Here is a 14,421-nt window from a genome sequence, read left to right on the forward strand (position 1 = left end):
AGGGATAGATGATATTCAGATTTATGAGCTGAGGGTTATGATTTGATACATATCTCTACTCCTAAGGGAGCAGTTGGTAGTCTCGCTTCCAAGTTTTTTTAGTCCCACCTTCCACGGTTTATTTTAGTACCTCCTCCCACCTCCGACTAAGACATCACAAACCGAAAAAACCTCCTCCTAAGGCTTGAACCCGCACCTATCCACATGCGACCCTCAAAAGACGTACCAAGATTAACCTGCGACAAAAAAAACCTACGACGGTTAACCAGCGACGAGTCCTGTTCTGGAGCGAGGCCTCCTTTCGTGGCCGCCCTACATCCCTGCGCTGCCGCGCTTCAGTCGCTGCCCTCCATCCTCGCCGCCCTCCATCCTGGTCGAGGTCGCCGCTCCGCTTCACTCGCCGCCCTCCATCCGCGTCGATCCTGGACAAGGTCGCCGCGACCCTCCATCACTTCGCCGCCGCGCTGAACACCTCGACGATCCGGCGCGGGTCCTGGATCAGGGGTCGCCGCCGCCCTCCACTTCAGGAGACGGAGCCGATCGCGTTGAGGATCCGCCGCCCTCGCACGTTAGAGCCGCCGCCCTCGCACGAGGGATCCGGCGACAGTCCCCTTCAGGAGGACGCCAATCCCCCAGATCCGGCGCTGTTCCCGTTGAGGTCCTGATGCCGATCAGCGCGACAGACCCGATGGCAGCTGACGGGTGTGGAGGGAGGTGGGGTAGATCCAGTGCGTGTGCGTGCTGAACTGCTGATGAACCGGTTGTAGCGCTCAATCCCTGCCAAGGGCCAGCGTGGTCTCTGGAAGAGGTGAGGATGCCCTTTGATGAGCCTGGGCAAAGCCTTTGAATCAGGACATGCAATTTGATCCAGCAATTAGCAATATAACCATGGTGTTTACGTATTATTTAATGGAGAATGGTTGGATCTAGCTCCGCCCCTGTTTCTTTCGCAGATTGATTTGGTGTTTGCGCCGGTATTGAACCCGTCGTCATGGTTGTTTGTGGTTGTCGCAGGTTTGGTCCGGGCATGGTTGGTGATTCCCAGGGTTGCCGGTCTTCATCTCTGCTGTCCAATGATTCTTTTATTACAGTTGAAGGCGCCTGTCATTGGTGTGCAAGCCAGACCTGAGGGACGACCAACAGAACATCCTTGAGAAGACGATAGCACCCATCATCCAATCGTTCCATGGGATTGTGACCTGCATTGAAATTTCAGTGCTATGCGTTCTGCCAGACTGAGATCAAAAAGACCCCCATTGTATCAATTTACATTCGTAACACTTTATTATGTCAATTTGTTGATTGTTCTAACAGTTGCTCAGCCTCACGTAATATTCCAACAGTGCATATTTTTTGTAATTTTGATTGTTCGTTAGAGTTCTAGATACTATGCTCGAGTAGAGTAGGTTTACTATAACAGATTGTTTAGGAATCACAAGTGCAGAAGGTCTTCTACCATCTGTGGTGTGAGGGTTTTGAAGCAGATATTCATTCTATGTGACCACGACGGGGATGGTATGTATTCTTTTTGTACTTGAGACTCTTAGATTCCCAGTGGAGTTTTGGTTTCTCCTGCTGAGATCGTACACTTGATGCTTATACTATGCATTCAAGCTATTCCTACACCTAAGATCTGTTAGTGTGGAATCTTATTTTCCTGTAGTGTGATTACTATATGCACTTATTTGCGTGCTTTCTTACTTTTTTTGTATAATCGGCATTCTGCAGAAATAGGGAAACAAGATTCAGATATATGATTTGAGGTTCGTAGTGGAGAAGAGCTGTGAGAAACTGCAGTTGCTTTCTTTTATTGGTATGGACTATGAACCGACCACATCTTTTCACTTCCCTTCCTAGCTCTTAGGTTACATGTTAATTATGAACTGAGGTAAGCAAAATATATAGTCCTGACATGAGGAGCCTCATGTTATAGATGGCCATTTAAGCATGTTATTATTGTTGGGTTTCGTAGTAATTTCAAAAATTTTCCTACGCACACGCAAGATCATGTGATGCATAGCAACGAGGGAGAGTGTTGTCTACGTACCCAACGCAGACCGACTGCGGAAGCGATGACACGACGTAGAGGAAGTAGTCGTACGTCTTCACGATCCAACCGATCAAGCACCGAAACTACGGCACCTCCGAGTTCGAGCACACGTTCAGCTCGATGACGATCCCCGGACTCTGATCCAGCAAAGTGTCGGGGAAGAGTTCCGTCAGCACGACGGCGTGGTGACGATCTTGATGAACTACAGCAGCAGGGCTTCGCCTAAACTCCGCTACAGTATTATCGAGGTATATGGTGGCAGGGGGCACCGCACACGGCTAAGGAATAGATCACGTGGATCAACTTGTTGTGTCTTTGGTGCTAGCCCTGCCCCTCTATTTATATGTTGAGCCCCGGGGTCGAAACTTGGAGCAAAAGCCTCCTCAAAGTCGGTTTTGCCCGAAAGGCAAGAGTCCCACTCGGACTCCAGGACCAAACGCCACAATCCTTGGCGTTTGGCCCAGACGCCATGGGCCTCGGCGTCTGGCCCAGGGCCAGACGCCAGGGTCTCCGGCGTTTGGCCCCTGGCCTCCGCAAAACTCCTTTTTGCACCGATCTAAAGCCTCATGGGCTTGACCCCTTGGCCTAACCATATCATCCAATATATGAATCTTTACGTCTCGACCATTTCTAGACTCCTCGTCATGTCCCCGATCTCATCCGGGACTCCGAACTCCTTCGGTTCATCAAAACATGTAAACTCATAATATAACTGTCATCGTAACCTTAAGCGTGCGGACCCTACGGGTTCGAGAACAATGTAGACATGACCGAGACACGTCTCCGGTCAATAACCAATAGCGGGACCTAGATGCCCATATTGGCTCCTACATATTCTACGAAGATCTTTATCGGTCAGACCGCATAACAACATACGTTGTTCCCTTTGTCATCGGTATGTTACTTGCCCGAGATTCGATCGTCGGTATCCAATACCTAGTTCAATCTCGTTACTGGCAAGTCTCTTTACTCGTTCCGTAATACATCATCTCACAACTAACATATTAGTTGTAATGCTTGCAAGGCTTATGTGATGTGTATTACCGAGAGGGCCCAGAGATACCTCTCCGACAATCGGAGTGACAAATCCTAATCTTGAAATACGCCAACCCAACATCGACCATTGGAGACACCTGTAGTACTCCTTTATAATCACCCAGTTACGTTGTGACGCTTGGTAGTACCCAAAGTGTTCCTCCGGTAAACGGGAGTTGCATAATCTCATAGTCATAGGAACATGTATAAGTCATGAAGAAAGCAATAGCAACATACTAAACGATCGGGTGCTAAGCTAATGGAATGGGTCATGTCAATCAGATCATTCTACTAATGATGTGACCTCGTTAATCAAATAACAACTCATTGTTCATGGTTAGGAAACATAACCATCTTTGATTAACGAGCTAGTCAAGTAGAGGCATACTAGTGACACTTTGTTTGTCTATGTATTCACACATGTATTATGTTTCCGGTAAATACAATTCTAGCATGAATAATAAACATTTATCATGATTATAAGGAAATAAATAATAACTTTATTATTGCCTCTAGGGCAAATTTCCTTCAGTCTCCCACTTGCACTAGAGTCAATAATCTAGATTACACTGTAATGATTCTAACACCCATGGAGCTTTGGTGCTGATCATGTTTTGCTCGTGGAAGAGGCTTAGTCAACGGGTCTGCAACATTCAGATCCGTATGTATCTTGCAAATCTCTATGTCTCCCACCTGGACTAGATCCCGGATGGAGTTGAAGCGTCTCTTGATGTGTTTGGTCCTTTTGTGAAATCTGGATTCCTTTGCCAAGGCAATTGCACCAGTATTGTCACAAAAGATTTTCATTGGACCCGATGCACTAGGTATGACACCTAGATCGGATATGAACTCCTTCATCCAGACTCCTTCATTTGCTGCTTCCGAAGCAGCTATGTATTCCGCTTCACATGTAGATCCCGCTACGACGCTTTGTTTAGAACTGCACCAACTGACAGCTCCACCGTTTAATGTAAACACGTATCCGGTTTGCGATTTTAGAATCGTCCGGATCAGTGTCAAAGCTTGCATCAACGTAACCTTTTACGATGAGCTCTTTGTCACCTCCATATACGAGAAACATATCCTTAGTCCTTTTCAGGTATTTCAGGATGTTCTTGACCGCTGTCCAGTGATCCACTCCTGGATTACTTTGGTACCTCCCTGCTAAACTTATAGCAAGGCACACATCAGGTCTGGTACACAGCATTGCATACATGATAGAGCCTATGGCTGATGCATAGGGAACATCTTTCATATTCTCTCTATCTTCTGCAGTGGTCGGGCATTGAGTCTTACTCAATTTCACACCTTGTAATACAGGCAAGAATCCTTTCTTTGCTTGATCCATTTTGAATTTCTTCAAAATCTTGTCAAGGTATGTGCTTTGTGAAAGTCCAATTAAGTGTCTTGATCTATCTCTATAGATCTTAATGCCTAATATGTAAGCAGCTTCACCGAGGTCTTTCATTGAAAAACTTTTATTCAAGTATCCCTTTATGCTATCCAGAAATTCTATATCATTTCCAATGAGTAATATGTCATCCACATATAATATCAGAAATGCTACAGAGCTCCCACTCACTTTCTTGTAAATACAGGCTTCTCCGAAAGTCTGTATAAAACCAAATGCTTTGATCACACTATCAAAACGTTTATTCCAACTCCGAGAGGCTTGCACCAGTCCATAAATGGATCGCTGGAGCTTGCACACTTTGTTAGCTTCCTTTGGATCGACAAAACCTTCTGGTTGCATCATATACAACTCTTCTTCCAGAAATCCATTCAGGAATGCAGTTTTGACATCCATCTGCCAAATTTCATAATCATAAAATGCGGCAATTGCTAACTGTTGGGTTTCGTAGTAATTTCAAAAAATTTCCTACGCGCACACAGGATCATGTGATGCATAGCAACGAGAGGAGAGTGTTGTCTACGTACCCAACGCAGACCGACTGCGGAAGCAATGACACGACGTAGAGGAAGTAGTCGTACGTCTTCACGATCCAACCGATCAAGCACCGAAACTACGGCACCTCCGAGTTCGAGCACACGTTCAGCTCGATGACGATCCCCGGACTCCGATCCAGCAAAGTGTCGGGGAAGAGTTTCGTCAGCACGACGGCGTGGTGACGATCTTGATGAACTACAGCAGCAGGGCTTCGCCTAAACTCCGCTACAGTATTATCGAGGAATATGGTGGCAGGGGGCACCGCACACGGCTAAGGAATCGATCACGTGGATCAACTTGTGTCAACTTGTGTGTTTAGAGGTGCCCCTGCCTCCGTATATAAAGGAGGAGAGGAGGGAGGCTGGCCGGCCAAGGGGGGAGGCGCAGGAGAGTCCTACTCCCTCTGGGAGTAGGATTCCCCCTCCAATCCTAGTCCAACTAGGATTCCTCGGAGGGGAAAAGAGGAGGAGGGGGCCGGCCACCTCTCCTAGTCCTAATAGGACTAGGGGAAGGGGGTGGTGCGCAGCCCATCTAGGGCAGCCCCTTCTCTTTTCCACTAAGGCCCACTATGGCCCAAATAGCTCCCGGGGGGTTCCGGTAACCCTCTCGGTAACCCGGTAAAATCCCGATTTCACCCGGAACACTTCCGATGTCCAAACATAGACTTCCAATATATCAATCTTTATGTCTCGACCATTTCGAGACTCCTCGTCATGTCCGTGATCACATCCGGGACTCCGAACAACCTTCGGTACATCAAAAATGCATAAACTCATAATATAACTGTCATCGTAACCTTAAGCGTGCGGACCCTACGGGTTCGAGAACAATGTAGACATGACCGAGACACGTCTCCGGTCAATAACCAATAGCGGGACCTGGATGCCCATATTGGCTCCTACATATTCTACGAAGATCTTTATCGGTCAGACCGCATAACAACATACGTTGTTCCCTTTGTCATCGGTATGTTACTTGCCCGAGATTCGATCGTCGGTATCCAATACCTAGTTCAATCTCGTTATTGGCAAGTCTCTTTACTCGTTCCGTAATACATCATCTCACAACTAACATATTAGTTGCAGTGCTTGCAAGGCTTATGTGATGTGCATTACCGAGAGGGCCCAGAGATACCTCTCCGACAATCGGAGTGACAAATCCTAATCTCGAAATACGCCAACCCAACATCTACTTTTGGAGACACCTGTAATGCTCCTTTATAATCACCCAGTTACGTTGTGACGTTTGGTAGCACCCAAAGTGTTCCTCCGGCAAACGGGAGTTGCATAATCTCATAGTCATAGGAACATGTATAAGTCATGAAGAAAGCAATAGCAACATACTAAACGATCAGGTGCTAAGCTAATGGAATGGGTCATGTCAATCAGATCATTCAACTAATGATGTGATCTCGTTACTCAAATAACAACTCATTGTTCATGGTCAGGAAACATAACCATCTTTGATTAACGAGCTAGTCAAGTAGAGGCATACTAGTGACACGTTGTTTGTCTATGTATTCACACATGTATTATGTTTCCGGTTAATACAATTCTAGCATGAATAATAAACATTTATCATGATTATAAGGAAATAAATAATAACTTTATTATTGCCTCTAGGGCATATTTCCTTCAGTCTCCCACTTGCACTAGAGTCAATAATCTAGATCACACTGTAATGATTCTAACACCCATGGAGCTTTGGTGCTGATCATGTTTTGCTCGTGGAAGAGGCTTAGTCAACGGGTCTGCAACATTCAGATCTGTATGTATCTTGCAAATCTCTATGTCTCCCACCTGGACCAGATCCCGGATGGAGTTGAAGCGTCTCTTGATGTGTTTGGTCCTTTTGTGAAATCTGGATTCCTTTGCCAAGGCAATTGCACCAGTATTGTCACAAAAGATTTTCATTGGACCCGATGCATTAGGTATGACACCTAGATCGGATATGAACTCCTTCATCCAGACTCCTTCGTTTGCTGCTTCCGAAGCAGCTATGTACTCCGCTTCACATGTAGATCCCGCTACGACGCTTTGTTTAGAACTGCACCAACTGACAGCTCCACCGTTTAAAGTAAACACGTATCCGGTTTGCGATTTAGAATCGTCCGGATCAGTGTCAAAGCTTGCATCACGTAACCTTTTACGGTGAGCTCTTTGTCACCTCCATATACGAGAAACATATCCTTAGTCCTTTTCAGGTATTTCAGGATGTTCTTGACCGCTGTCTAGTGATCCACTCCTGGATTACTTTGGTACCTCCCTGCTAAACTTATAGCAAGGCACACATCAGGTCTGGTACACAGCATTGCATACATGATAGAGCCTATGGCTGATGCATAGGGAACATCTTTCATATTCTCTCTATCTTCTGCAGTGGTCGGGCATTGAGTCTTACTCAACTTCACACCTTGTAATACAGGCAAGAATCCTTTCTTTGCTTGATCCATTTTGAATTTCTTCAAAATCTTGTCAAGGTATGTGCTTTGTGAAAGTCCAATTAAGCGTCTTGATCTATCTCTATAGATCTTAATGCCTAATATGTAAGCAGCTTCACCGAGGTCTTTCATTGAAAAACTTTTATTCAAGTATCCCTTTATGCTATCCAGAAATTCTATATTATTTCCAATCAGCAATATGTCATCCACATATAATATCAGAAATGCTACAGAGCTCCCACTCACTTTCTTGTAAATACAGGCTTCTCCGAAAGTCTGTATAAAACCAAATGCTTTGATCACACTATCAAAACGTTTATTCCAACTCCGAGAGGCTTGCACCAGTCCATAAATGGATCGCTGGAGCTTGCACACTTTGTTAGCTCCCTTTGGATCGACAAAACCTTCCGGTTGCATCATATACAACTCTTCTTCCAGAAATCCATTCAGGAATGCAGTTTTGACATCCATCTGCCAAATTTCATAATCATAAAATGCGGCAATTGCTAACATGATTCGGACGGACTTAAGCATCGCTACAGGTGAGAAGGTCTCATCGTAGTCAATCCCTTGAACTTGCCGAAAACCTTTTGCGACAAGTCGAGCTTTGTAGACAGTAACATTACCATCAGCGTCAGTCTTCTTCTTAAAGATCCATTTATTCTCAATTGCTTGCCAATCATCGGGCAAGTCAACCAAAGTCCATACTTTGTTCTCATACATGGATCCCATCTCAGATTTCATGGCTTCAAGCCACTTTGCGGAATCTGGGCTCACCATCGCTTCTTCATAGTTCGTAGGTTCATCATGATCTAGTATCATGACTTCCAGAATAGGATTACCGTACCACTCTGGTGTGGATCTTACTCTCGTTGATCTACGAGGTTCAGCAGTATCTTGATCTGAAGTTTCATGATCATTATCATTGGCTTCTTCACTAACTGGTGTAGGTGTCACTGAAACAGTTTTTTGTGATGAACTACTCTCCAGTAAGGGAGCAGGTATAGTTACCTCGTCAAGTTCTACTTTCCTCCCACTCACTTCTTTCGAGAGAAGCTCCTTCTCTAGAAAGGATCCATTCTTAGCAACGAATGTCTTGCCTTCGGATCTGTGATAGAAGGTGTACCCAATAGTCTCCTTTGGGTATCCTATGAAGACACATTTCTCCGATTTGGGTTCGAGCTTATCAGGTTGAAGCTTTTTCACATAAGCATCGCAGCCCCAAACTTTAAGAAACGACAACTTTGGTTTCTTGCCAAACCACAGTTCATAAGGCGTCGTCTCAACGGATTTTGATGGTGCCCTATTTAACGTGAATGCGGCCGTCTCTAAAGCATATCCCCAAAATGATAGCGGTAAATCAGTAAGAGACATCATAGATTGCACCATATCTAGTAAAGTACGATTACAACGTTCGGACACACCATTACGCTGTGGTGTTCCGGGTGGCATGAGTTGTGAAACTATTCCACAGTTTTTCAAATGTACACCAAACTCGTAACTCAAATATTCTCCTCCACGATCAGATCGTAGAAACTTTATTTTCTTGTTACGATGATTTTCAACTTCACTCTAAAATTCTTTGAACTTTTCAAATGTTTCAGACTTATGTTTCATTAAGTAGATATACCCATATCTGCTTAAATCATCTGTGAAGGTGAGAAAATAACGATATCCGCCACGAGCCTCAATATTCATCGGGCCACATACATCGGTATGTATGATTTCCAACAAATCTGTTGCTCTCTCCATAGTACCGGAGAACGGTGTTTTAGTCATCTTGCCCATGAGGCACGGTTCGCAAGTACCAAGTGATTCATAATCAAGTGGTTCCAAAAAGTCCATCAGTATGGAGTTTCTTCATGCGCTTTATACCGATATGACCTAAACGACAGTGCCACAAATAAGTTGCACTTTCATTATCAACTCTGCATCTTTTGGCTTCAACATTATGAATATGTGTATTACTACTATCGAGATTCAATAAGAATAGACCACTCTTCAAGGGTGCATGACCATAAAAGATATTACTCATATAAATAGAACAACCATTATTCTCTGATGTAAATGAATAATCGCCTCGCATTAAACAAGATCCAGATATAATGTTCATGCTCAACGCTGGCACCAAATAACAATTATTTAGGTCTAATATTAATCCCGAAGGTAGATGTAGAGGTAGCGTGCCGACCGCGATCACATCAACTTTGGAACCATTTCCCACGCGCATCGTCACCTCGTCCTTTGCCAGTGCCCGCTTATTCCGTAGTCCCTGTTTCGAGTTGCAAATATTAGCAACAGAACCAGTATCAAATACCCAGGTGCTACTGCGAGCTCTAGTAAGGTACACATCAATAACATGTATATCACATATACCTTTGTTCACCTTGCCATCCTTCTTATCCGCCAAATACTTGGGGCAGTTCCGCTTCCAGTGACCAGTCTGCTTGCAGTAGAAGCACTCAGTTTCAGGCTTAGGTCCAGACTTGGGTTTATTCTCTTGAGCAGCAACTTGCTTGCCGTTCTTCTTGAAGTTCCCCTTTTTCTTCCCTTTGCCCTTTTTCTTGAAACTAGTGGTCTTGTTAACCATCAACACTTGATGCTCCTTCTTGATTTCTACCTCCGCAGCTTTCAGCATTGCGAAGAGCTCGGGAATAGTCTTGTTCATCCCTTGCATATTATAGTTCATCACGAAGCTCTTGTAGCTTGGTGGCAGTGATTGGAGAATTCTGTCAATAACGCAATCATCCGGAAGATTAACTCCCAATTGAATCAAGTGATTATTATACCCAGACATTTTGAGTATATGCTCACTGACAGAACTGTTCTCCTCCATCTTGCAGCTATAGAACTTATTGGAGACTTCATATCTCTCAATTCGGGCATTTGCTTGAAATATTAACTTCAACTCCTGGAACATCTCATATGCTCCATGACGTTCAAAACGTCGTTGAAGTCCTGATTCTAAGCCGTAAAGCATGGCACACTGAACTATCGAGTAGTCATCAGCTTTGCTCTGCCAGACATTCATAACATCTGGTGTTGCTCCAGCAGCAGGCCTGGCACCCAGCGGTGCTTCCAGGACGTAATTTTTCTGTGCAGCAATGAGGATAATCCTCAAGTTACGGACCCAGTCCATGTAATTGCTACCATCATCTTTCAACTTTGCTTTCTCAAGGAACGCATTAAAATTCAACGGAACAACAGCACGAGCCATCTATCTACAATCAACATAAACAAGCAAGATACTATCAGGTACTAAGTTCATGATAAATTTAAGTTCAATTAATCATATTATTTAAGAACTCCCACTTAGATAGACATCCCTCTAATCCTCTAAGTGATTACGTGATCCAAATCAACTAAACCATGACCGATCATCACGTGAGATGGAGTAGTTTTCAATGGTGAACATCGTTATGTTGATCATATCTACTATATGATTCACGCTCGACCTTTCGGTCTCCGTGTTCCGAGGCCATATCTGCATATGCTAGGCTCGTCAAGTTTAACCTGAGTATTCTGCGTGTGCAAAACTGGCTTGCACCCGTTGTAGATGGACGTAGAGCTTATCACACCCGATCATCACGTGGTGTCTGGGCACGACGAACTTTGGCAACGGTGCATGCTCAGAGAGAACACTTCTTGATAATTTAGTGAGAGATCATCTTATAATGCTACCGTCAATCAAAGCAAGATAAGATGCATAAAAAGATAAACATCACATGCAATCAATATAAGTGATATGATATGGTCATCATCATCTTGTGCTTGTGATCTCCATCTCCGAAGCACCGTCATGATCACCATCGTCACCGGCGCGACACCTTGATCTCCATCGTAGCATCGTTGTCGTCTCGCCAATCTTATGCTTCCACGACTATCACTACCGTTTAGTAATAAAGTAAAGCATTACATCGCGATTGCATTGCATACAATAAAGCGACAACCATATGGCTCCTGCCAGTTGCCGATAACTCGGTTACAAAACATGATCATCTCATACAATAAAATTCAGCATCATGCCTTGACCATATCACATCACAACATGCCCTGCAAAAACAAGTTAGACGTCCTCTACTTTGTTGTTGCATGTTTTACGTGGCTGCTATGGGCTTAAGTAAGAACCAATCTCACCTACGCATCAAAACCACAACGATAGTTTGTCAAATAGACTCCGTTTTAACCTTCTCAAGGACCGGGCGTAGCCATACTCGGTTCAACTAAAGTTGGAGAGACAGTCGCCCGCAAGCCATCTATGTGCAAAGCACGTCGAGGGAACCGGTCTCGCGTAAGCGTACGCGTAAGGTTGGTCCGGGTCGTCTCGTCCAACAATACCGCCGAACCAAAGTATGACATGCTGGTAGGCAGTATGACTTGTATCGTCCACAACTCACTTGTGTTCTACTCGTGCATATAACATCAACATAAATAACCTAGGCTCGGATGCCACTGTTGGGTTTCGTAGTAATTTCAAAAAATTTCCTACGCACACGCAAGATCATGTGATGCATAGCAACGAGGGGAGAGTGTTGTCTACGTACCCAACGCAGACCGACTGCGGAAGCGATGACACGACGTAGAGGAAGTAGTCGTACGTCTTCACGATCCAACCGATCAAGCACCGAAACTGCGGCACCTCCGAGTTCGAGCACACGTTCAGCTCGATGACGATCCCCGGACTCCGATCCAGCAAAGTGTCGGGGAAGAGTTCCGTCAGCACGACGGCGTGGTGACGATCTTGATGAACTACAGCAGCAGGGCTTCGCCTAAACTCCGCTACAGTATTATCGAGGTATATGGTGGCAGGGGGCACCACACACGGCTAAGGAATAGATCACGTGGATCAACTTGTTGTGTCTTTGGTGCTAGCCCTGCCCCTCTATTTATATGTTGAGCCCCAGGGTCGAAACTTGGAGCAAAAGCCTCCTCAAAGTCGGTTTTGCCCGAAAGGCAAGAGTCCCACTCGGACTCCAGGACCAAACGCCACAATCCTTGGCGTCTGGCCTAGACGCCATGGGCCTCGGCGTCTGGCCCAGGGCCAGACGCCAGGGTCTCCGGCGTTTGGCCCCCTGGCCTCCGCAAAACTCCTTTTTGCACCGATCTAAAGCCTCATGGGCTTGACCCCTTGGCCTAACCATATCATCCAATATATGAATCTTTACGTCTCGACCATTTCGAGACTCCTCGTCATGTCCCCGATCTCATCCGGGACTCCGAACTCCTTCGGTTCATCAAAACATGTAAACTCATAATATAACTGTCATCGTAACCTTAAGCGTGCGGACCCTACGGGTTCGAGAACAATGTAGACATGACCGAGACACGTCTCCGGTCAATAACCAATAGCGGGACCTGGATGCCCATATTGGCTCCTACATATTCTACGAAGATCTTTATCGGTCAGACCGCATAACAACATACGCTGTTCCCTTTGTCATCGTTATGTTACTTGCTCGAGATTCGATCGTCGGTATCCAATACCTAGTTCAATCTCGTTACTGGCAAGTCTCTTTACTCGTTCCGTAATACATCATCTCACAACTAACATATTAGTTGCAGTGCTTGCAAGGCTTATGTGATGTGCATTACCGAGAGGGCCCAGAGATACCTCTCCGACAATCGGAGTGACAAATCCTAATCTCGAAATACGCCAACCCAACATCTACTTTTGGAGACACCTGTAATGCTCCTTTATAATCATCCAGTTACGTTGTGACGTTTGGTAGCACCCAAAGTGTTCCTCCGGCAAACGGGAGTTGCATAATCTCATAGTCATAGGAACATGTATAAGTCATGAAGAAAGCAATAGCAACATACTAAACGATCAGGTGCTAAGCTAATGGAATGGGTCATGTCAATCAGATCATTCAACTAATGATGTGATCTCGTTACTCAAATAACAACTCATTGTTCATGGTCAGGAAACATAACCATCTTTGATTAACGAGCTAGTCAAGTAGAGGCATACTAGTGACACTTTGTTTGTCTATGTATTCACACATGTATTATGTTTCCGGTTAATACAATTCTAGCATGAATAATAAACATTTATCATGATTATAAGGAAATAAATAATAACTTTATTATTGCCTCTAGGGCATATTTCCTTCAATTATCAACTATTGATTTTGTAATATTTATTAGCAGTGCATCGCTACAATTGTTTTTTTGCTTATTTTTACCTATTAACTAGGATGAACATGTATTTTCTTCTTATAAGAACTACATGCACTGCACTAAATCTTTTAACGTTATTAGTACCACAAACGTCTGTAGGAAAAACTTATATTTAACCAAAAGTTAATGGCCATTTCGAATCACTGGTTCTTTAAGATTTACACTGCATTGATATGAGTAAAAAAATGATCTTGTTTTTTGTTTCAATTTTGGGGTGATGCATTAAATATTTAAGGCAGTTTTGGCAGAACAGGGGAAGTGCACACATTTGATGATTATTTTTGCTGTACAATTGATTTACTTGATCAAAAGGTATGCATTTAGCATGTCTTGCCGTTGTTTTGAAAGCTATTTCCTGATAGAAAATACACACCAATTGTGCTTTTTTCCCTGCAGCAACGCATGGACAATTATCTTTTCTTTTTGGCGATCACAGGGAACAAATACTACGTGGATCAAGTCGGGGATTCATGGCAAGGGATTGACAAATTTTTATGAAAGCAGTTTGCTACACACTGCAGTGTGACAGAAAATCCGTTTAGAAAAAAGTGTGATATAAAAGGTGTGCTACTGTTTCCACATCTCCTTTTGCGAATCACTAATGTATTTCCCAAGTCTTTTCTTCCTTTTTGTATTGACCCAGAAATAGTTTCGGCATTGGAGTCAGTTTCTTCGATGTTTTCATTGTTCTTATCGGGAAGTGTGAAGTGAAATTGTGGAAATTTTCCCAAGTCCCAGGATTGCATAGGCCTTTATTACTGGTGTGGT

At 44.2% G+C, this 14,421-nt stretch overlaps 1 long non-coding RNA gene across 1 annotated transcript; it reads left to right on the forward strand.

The window, feature by feature from the left end:
• The first annotated feature begins 275 nt into the window (after positions 1-275).
• Positions 276-13,919, forward strand: LOC119294359. Its single transcript, XR_005143412.1, has 4 exons — positions 276-808; positions 1,015-1,515; positions 1,729-1,813; positions 13,889-13,919. It is a non-coding gene; the product is annotated as an uncharacterized LOC119294359 (long non-coding RNA).
• The last annotated feature ends 502 nt before the right edge of the window (positions 13,920-14,421 follow it).

This window comes from Triticum dicoccoides, chromosome 4B, assembly GCF_002162155.2.
Source record: "Triticum dicoccoides isolate Atlit2015 ecotype Zavitan chromosome 4B, WEW_v2.0, whole genome shotgun sequence".
Taxonomy (NCBI): Eukaryota; Viridiplantae; Streptophyta; class Magnoliopsida; order Poales; family Poaceae; genus Triticum; species Triticum dicoccoides.